Genomic DNA, 8,148 nt, shown 5'->3' on the forward strand with positions numbered 1-8,148 from the left:
TGTTAACCAATGTCATAAAACAACATGTGTACTACTGTTTTATGAGAAACTATTTGTTCTGTAAGCCTTCACCTGAAGTACAATAAAATATATATATATAAAAAAAAGTGTTGTCTTTATCTAGAAAGGACAACATCCTTTCCTGGGCTACTGGCCATTTCTACTTCTTTTCTGGAGAATGGTCCCATCCTCTTCTCTGCTCCCTCCACCTCTTTTCTTTGGAATCAGTGATGTCCACCTCTGCAGTCCTGAAAATACCTGGCAATGAGATTGGAGGAAAGGATGTCAGGAAAGGAAGCAGAGAGTAGGAATGAATTTTGTTACTTCTTAACACTATTCTGTTCCTTTTTTTCCTTCAATATGGGAATGCATTCTTTCTGTTATCAGAAAATACAACGATTTTCGTTTAAGAAAAAAATTCACTTTTTTTAAAAAAAGGTATGAAGCATAACTACAATTCTCACTACGTATGAGTTTTACACATATCACGCAGAACAATCTTAATGTCTTCTACATCTTGTCTTATGACAAAACCCTGATTTAGCTAATCATTTATCTGGAAATTTATAAATCCACTAATATGCCATACCAAATAGACTATTTTTGGGATGCAAGGAAAGTTCAATGTTGGAAAGCCATTCATTTACTTTTCAACACATTTATTGAGCACCTATTATATGCCATGCAATTGTTCTAGATGCTGGGGTTACAGAAGTGAATAAAGCTGATCTAAGTCTCTAATCTCATGGGCCTTACATTCTAGTGGGGGAGACAAACAATAAACAAGATAAGCAAACAAAATGTATAGTATGTTGGTAAGATAGTGATAAACGCTAAAGAGAAAAAAATAAAAGGCAAGAAAAGAAAATAATGAAAAATCAAGATGGGCTGAACTTTTAGATAGAGTGACAAGGGAAGAGCTCACTAGAAAGGGACCTTGGAGTAAAGACCTGAAGTCAGTGAGGGAACTAGGTATAGTGATATCTGGGGGAAGAACATTCCAGGCAGGGGAGCAAGCACGTGCAAAAGCTCTTGAAGGGAACAGGACTAGTATGTTCCAGAAACATCAAGGAGGCCAGGATGGCTAGAGGAGAGAGGTAATAAGGTTGAATACCGTAGGGGCTTGAAGGTTATAGTTAAGGACATGTACATTTACTATAAACAACGTGGGAAGCAGGTAGAGAGTTTGAACAAGGAGGATGAATTGAGAATAGACTATAAGGAGATAAGAATGACAGAGAGACTGGTGTATCTACATCATTCAATACAACAGAAATCGGGGGGGGGGATCTTACAATCAAATTGTGATAAATGTAATCATTTAGTGATAAACATAATCATTTATGTAGTCAAGAATTATATTATAATTTAATCAGCCATTCTTGGTTAAGTTAAACTAGATATAAAAGAAAATATCCTTAATCTGGTGAAGAATATGTCAGAGGTTTTTCTGACCTGTGGGCTACCAAGACCACAAAATGTATGTACAGCTTGCCTCCATTCACGGACATTACCTCTTTATACTACTTTTTTGTGGTTGTGGTAAACATAAGTGAAAGTAATCTAGAAAAAAAAGAGAATATATCCGAAAGAGCGAAAATTACACCAAATGATGAAGTAAAACAGACATTCCCGTTTACTCAAAGAACAAGATCAAAAGGCTCTCAATCACCACTATTATTCAACATAGTTCTGGAGGTTCTGGTCAGTGTAATACATACAGAAAAGGAAAGAAAAAGAGGTACAAATATTGGAAAGGAAGAAATGAAAAATCATCATTTGTAGATGATTATGTATGCATGCCTGGAAAAACCAACAGCATCACCTGAAAATGACTAGAATTAATAAGAGAGAGCCCCAAAATTGGCAGACAAAAAAATATATATAATTTTCCCATGAATGGCAAATTGCCTATTAAAATTGTCATTTGAAGAACTAATAACATTCTAGCAACAAAGACTACTAAATACCTAGGAAAAACTAACAAGTAATGTGAATTACTTAGCTGAAGAAACTTATAAAACTTGATTAATAAATATAAAAACAGAATTGAGCAAAATATAGACACACCATCTTCCTGGAGGGAAGTCTCAATTTTCAGATGTTAATGTTACTTAAATTAGCCTGCAGATTTAAAGCAATTCCAATACAAATCCCAGCACTTTTTTTTAAATTTTATTGTACTTTAGGTGAAAGTTTACCTAGCAAATTAGTTTCTCATTCAAAAATTTATACACAAATTGTTTTGTGACAATGGTTGCAATCCCCACAATGTGTCAGCACTCTCCCCTTTTCCATTTACACCCCAGGTTCCTCTTGTCCATTTGTCCAGTTTTCCTGTCCCTTCCTGCCTTCTGGTCTTTGCTTTGGGGCAGGTGTTGCCCATTTGGTCTTGTATACTTGACTGAACTAAGAAGTACGTTCCTAACGTGTGTTATTGTTTGTTTTATAGGCCTGTCTAATCTTTGGCTGAAAGGTGGACTTCAGGAGTGGCTTCAGTTCCAACACTTACTTTTTGTTTATCAATTTGGAACTTGATTAATAAGCAAAAGTGTACTTAATAATCATGTGCATAAAAAGAAAGTTGGAAATTGTTAGCAGTGGCTGGGACCGGAAAAGATATTACAAGGTTTTTTCCCATAATGTTGTTGTTAGGTGCCATCTAGTAGGTTCTGACTCATAGTGACGCTATGTACAACAGAAGGAAATACTGGCAGGTCCTGTGCCATCCTCACAATCTTTGTTATGTTCGAGCCCATTGTTGCAGCCACTGTGTCAATCCATCTCACTGAAGGTCTGCCTCTTTTTTGCTAACCCTCTACTCTACCAAGCATGATGTCCTTCTCCAGGGAATGGTCCCTCCTGATAACATGTCCAAACTACATGAGACAAAGTCTCACCATCCTCGCTTCTAAGGATCATTCTGGTTGTACTTCTTCCAACACAGATTTGTTCATTCTTCTGGCAGTCCACGGTATATTCAATATTCTTCACCAACAAAGGCATTGATTCTTCTTTGGTCTTCCTTATTCATTGTCTAGCTTTCACATGCATATGAGGCCATTGAAAACACCTTGGCTTGGGTCAGGTGCACCTTAGTTTTTAAAATGACATCTTTGCTTTTTAACACTTTAAAGAGATCTTTTGCAGCAGATTTGCCCAATGCAATGCTTCATTTGATTTCTTGACTGCTGCTTCCATGGGCGTTGATTGTGGATCCAAGTAAAATGAAATCCTTGACAACTTCATCTTTTCTCCATTTATCCTGATGCTGCTCATTGGACCAGTTATGAGGATTTTTGTTTTCTTTATGTTGAGATGTAATCCATACTGAAGGCTATGGTCTTTGATCTTCATCAGTAAGTGCTTCAAGTCCTCTTCCCTTTCAGCAAGCAAGGTTGTGTCATCTGCATATCAAAGGTTGGTAAGAGTCTTCCACCAATTCTGATGCCCCGTTCTTCTTCATGTAATCCAGTTTCTTGGATTATTTCTCAGCATACAGATTGAATAAGTATGGTGAAAGGATACAACCCTGACACACACCTTTCCTGAGTTTAAACCATGCCTTATCCCCTCGTTCTGTTCAAACAGCTGCCTCTTGGTCTAAGTTCAAGTTCCTCATGAGCACAATTAAATGTTCTGGAATTCCCATTCTTTGTAATATTATCCATAATTTGTTATGATCCACACAGCTGAATGCTTTTACATAGTCAATAAAACAAGGTAACTATATTTCTGGTATTCTCTGCTTTCAGCCAAGATCCGTTTGACATCAGCAATGATATCCCTTGTTCCACGTCCTCTTCTGAATCCAGCTTGAATTTCTGGTAGTTCCCTGTTGATGTACTGCTGCAACCACTTTTGAATGATCTTCAGCAAAATTTTACTTGTGCGTGATATTAATGATATTGTTCAATAATTTCCACATTCTGTTGGATCATCTTTCTTTGGAATGGGTACAAATATGGATCTTTTCCAGTCAGTTGGCCAGGGAGCTGTCTTCCAAATTTCTTGGCATAGAAGAGTGAGCTCTTCCAGCACTGCATCCATTTGTTGAAACACCTCAGTTGGTATTCTGTCTATTCCTGGAGGCTTGTTTTTGTCAGTGCCTTCAGTGCAGGTTGGACCTCTTCCTTCAGTATCATTCGTTCTTAATAATATGCTACCTCCTGAAATGGTTGAATATCAACCAGTTCTTTTTGGTACAGTGACTCTGTATTCATTCCATCTTCTTTTGATGCTTCCTGTGTCATTCAATATTTTCCACATAGAATCCTTCACTATTGCAACTCGAGGCTTGAATTTTTTCTTCAGTTGCTTCAGCTTGAGAAATGTTGAGTATGTTCTTCCCTTTTGGTTTTCTATCTCTAGCTGTTTGCACATATCATTATAATACTTTACTTTGTGTTCCCGAGCCACCTTTTGAAATCTTCTGTTCAGTTCTTTTACTTCATCATTTCTTCCTTCTGCTTTAGCTACTCTACATTCAAGAGCAACTTTCAGAGTCTCTTCTGACATCCATTTTGGTCTTTTCTTTCTTTCCTGTGTTTTTAATAACTTCTTGTTTTCTTCATATATGATGTTCTTGATGTCATTCCACAACTCGTCTGGTCTTCAGTCATTAGTGTTCACTGTGTCAAATCTATTCATGAGGTGTCTCTAAATTCAGGTGGGATATACTCTTTGGCTCTCGTGGACTTGTACTAATTTTCTTCAACTTCAACTTGAACTTGCGCATGAGTAATTGATGGTCTGTTCCACAGTCGGCCCCTGGTATGCAGCTATTGATCTGCCTAGTTTCTTTTTCTCCATACCTGTTTTGGAGGACCACCAAAAGCAGTTTGCCTTAAGCTGGCAAGGCCAGCAATACACCTTCACTTGCCTACATCAGGGCTGCATCAACTCTCTAGCTCTGTGTCATAATTTAGTCCGCAGGGACCTTGATCGACTTTCCCGTCCACAAGACATCACACTGGTCCATTACATTGACGACATTATGCTGATTAGACCTAGTAAGGAGGAAGTGTCAATGACTCTGGACTTACTGGTAAAATATTTGCTTGCCAAAAAAAAAAAAAAAACCCGCTGCCGTTGAGTTGATTCCAACTCATAGCGACCCTATAAGACAGAGTAGCACTGCCCCATATAATTTCCAAGGAGCACCTGGTGGATTTGAAATGCCAACCTTTTGGTTAGCAGCCGTAGCTCTTAACCACTACGCCACCAAGGTTTCCATTTGCTTGCTAGAGGGTGGAAAATTAAGCCCACAAAAATTGTGGCATCTTCCACCTCAGGGAAATTTCTAGGGGTCCGGTTGTGTGGGGCATGTTGAGATATTCTTTCTAAAATGAAGGATAAAGTATTGCATCTGGCCCCTTCCACAACTAAAAAGGAGGCACAGTGACTAGTGGGCCTGTTTGGATTCTGGAGGCAACGTATTCCTTATATGAGTGTGCTACTCTGCCCTATTTATCAATTGATAATAATAGTTTTGAGTGGGGCCCAGAACAAGAGAAGGTTTTGCGACAGGTTCAGGCTGCCATGCAAGGGAGTCTGCCACTTGGGCCATATGATCTGGCTGATCCAATGGTGCCTGAAGTGTCCGTGGCAGATAGAGATGCTGTTTGGAGTCTTTGTCAGGCCCCTATTGGTGAATCACAGCACAGACCCTTAGGATTTTGGAGCAAAGCCCTGCCATCCTCTGCAGATAACTACTTTCCTTTTGAGAAACAGCTTTTGGCTTGTTACTGGGCTTTAATAGAGACTGAACACTTAACCATAGGCCACCAAGTCACCACGCAGCCTGAGCTACCCGTCATGAACTGGGTCATAAAGTGCGAAGTGCACAGCAGGACTCCATCATTAAATGGAACTGATGTATATGAAATCGGACTTGAGTAAGACCTGAAGGCACAAGAAATTTGCATGAGGAAGTGGCCCAAATGCCCATGGTCTCCAATCCTGTCACATTACCTTCCAATTCCCAGTCTGCACCTATAGCCTCATGGAGAGTTCCTTATGATCAGTTGACTGAGGAAGAGAAAACTCATGCCTGGTTTATAGATGGTTCTGCACCATATGCAGACACCACTCGAAAGTGGACAGCGGCAGCACTACAGCCCCTCTCTGGGACCTCCCTGAAGGACAGTGGTGAAGAGAAATCTCCCATTGAGCAGAAATTCGAGCAGTGTATCTGGTTGTTCACTTCACTTGGAAAGAGAAATGGCCAGATGTGTGCCTGTATACTAATTCATGGGCTGTGGCCAATGGTTTGGCTGGATGGTCAAGGTCTTGGAAGGAATATGATTTGAAAATTGGAGACAAAGAGCTATGGGGAAGAGGTATGGGGATAGACATCTCTGAATGGGCCAAAGAAGTGAAGATATATGTGTCACATGTGAATGCTTACCAAAGGGTGACCTCAGCAGAGGATGATTTTAACAATCAAGTGGATAGGATGATGCATTCTGTGGAAACCAGTCATCCCCTTTCCCCAGCTACTCCCATCATTGCTCAATGGGCTCATGAACAAAATGGCCACGGTAGCAGGGATGGAGGTTATGCATGGGCTCAGCAACATGGACTTCCACTCACCAAGGCTGACTTGGCTACAGCCACTGCTGAGCGCCCAATCTGTCAGCAGCAGAGACCAACACTGAGTCCCTGATAAGGCACCATCCCTCAAGGTGATCAGCCATCAACCTGGTGGCAAGTTGATTACATTGGACCACTTCCATCATGGAAAGGGCAGTGTTCTGTTCTTACTGGAATAGACACTCTAGGTACAGATTTCCTTCTCTGTATGCAATGCTTCTGCCAAAACTACCTCCGTGGACTTACAGAATGCCTTATCTACCATTATGGTATCCCACACAGCATTGCCTCAGATCAAGGGAATCACTTCACAGCAAATGAAGTGTGGCAGTGGGCCCATGCTCATGGAATTCACTGCTCTTACCATGCTCCCCATCATCCTGAAGCAGCTAGCCTGAGTGAACAATACAATGATCTAAAGACACAATTATGGCGCCAGATAGGTGGCAATACCTTGCAGGGTTGGAGCAGTGTTCTCCAGGAGGCTGTATATGCTCTAAACTGCATCCAATATATAGTACTGTTTCTCCCATAGCCAGGATTCACGCGTCCAGAAATCATGGGGTGGAAATGAGAGTGGCATCACTCACTATTACCCCTAGTGACCCCCTTGCAAAATTTTTGCTTCCTGTCCTCACGACCCTATGCTCTGCAGGTCTAGAGGTCTTAGTTACAAAGGGGGGAATGCTCCCATCTGGAGACACATCCGTGATTCCACTGGACTGGAAGTTAAGAATGTCACCCAGTCACTTTGGGCTCCTTATGCCTCTGGATCAACAGGCAAAGAAGGGAGTTACCATACTGGCTGGTGTGATTGATCCTGATTGCCAAGAGAAAATCAGATTGATATTACATAGTGGAGGTAAAGAAGAGTATGTCTGGAATGCAGGAGACCTCTTAGGGCATCTCTTAGTACTACCATGCCCGGGGATTAAATTCAATGGAAAACTACAGCAAGCCAATTCTGACATGACTACAAACGGCCCAGACCCTTCAGGAATGAAGGTTTGGGTCACCCCCACCAGGCAAAGAACCACAACCAGCTAAGGTGCTTGCTGAGGGCAAAGGGAATGTGGAATGGGTGGTGGAAGAAAGTAGTTCTAAATACCAGTTACGACAATGTGACCAGTTGCAGAAATGAGGATGGTAATTGTTATGAGTATTTCTGCCTTGCATGTGTGCATCAAATATTTTTGTTTCTTCACTTGTAAAATATAAGATGTAAACAAAGCTAGTGCATATTCGGTTGTATGTGTGTTCCTTGTATCATGTTAGGCACAAGTATGACTTCATAATTGTCTTTATTCAGAGATTATGTATGGCTTAAGGAGATGTGTTCAGGTGCCAAGTTGACAAAGGGTGGACTGTGATTGTTAAGGTTGTGTGTCAACTTGGCTGGGTCATGATTCTCAGTGGTTTGGCAGTTATGATGTAGTTTGGCAGTCATATGATGATGTGATCACTTCCATGATGAGATTTGATATAATGTTATCACCTCCATGATGGGATCTTCTCTGAGTTGTCAATCAGTTGAAAGGGAGTTTCCTTGGGTGT

Source organism: Trichechus manatus, unplaced genomic scaffold (assembly GCF_000243295.1).
Source record: "Trichechus manatus latirostris isolate Lorelei unplaced genomic scaffold, TriManLat1.0 scaffold00051, whole genome shotgun sequence".
In the NCBI taxonomy this organism is placed as follows: domain Eukaryota; kingdom Metazoa; phylum Chordata; class Mammalia; order Sirenia; family Trichechidae; genus Trichechus; species Trichechus manatus.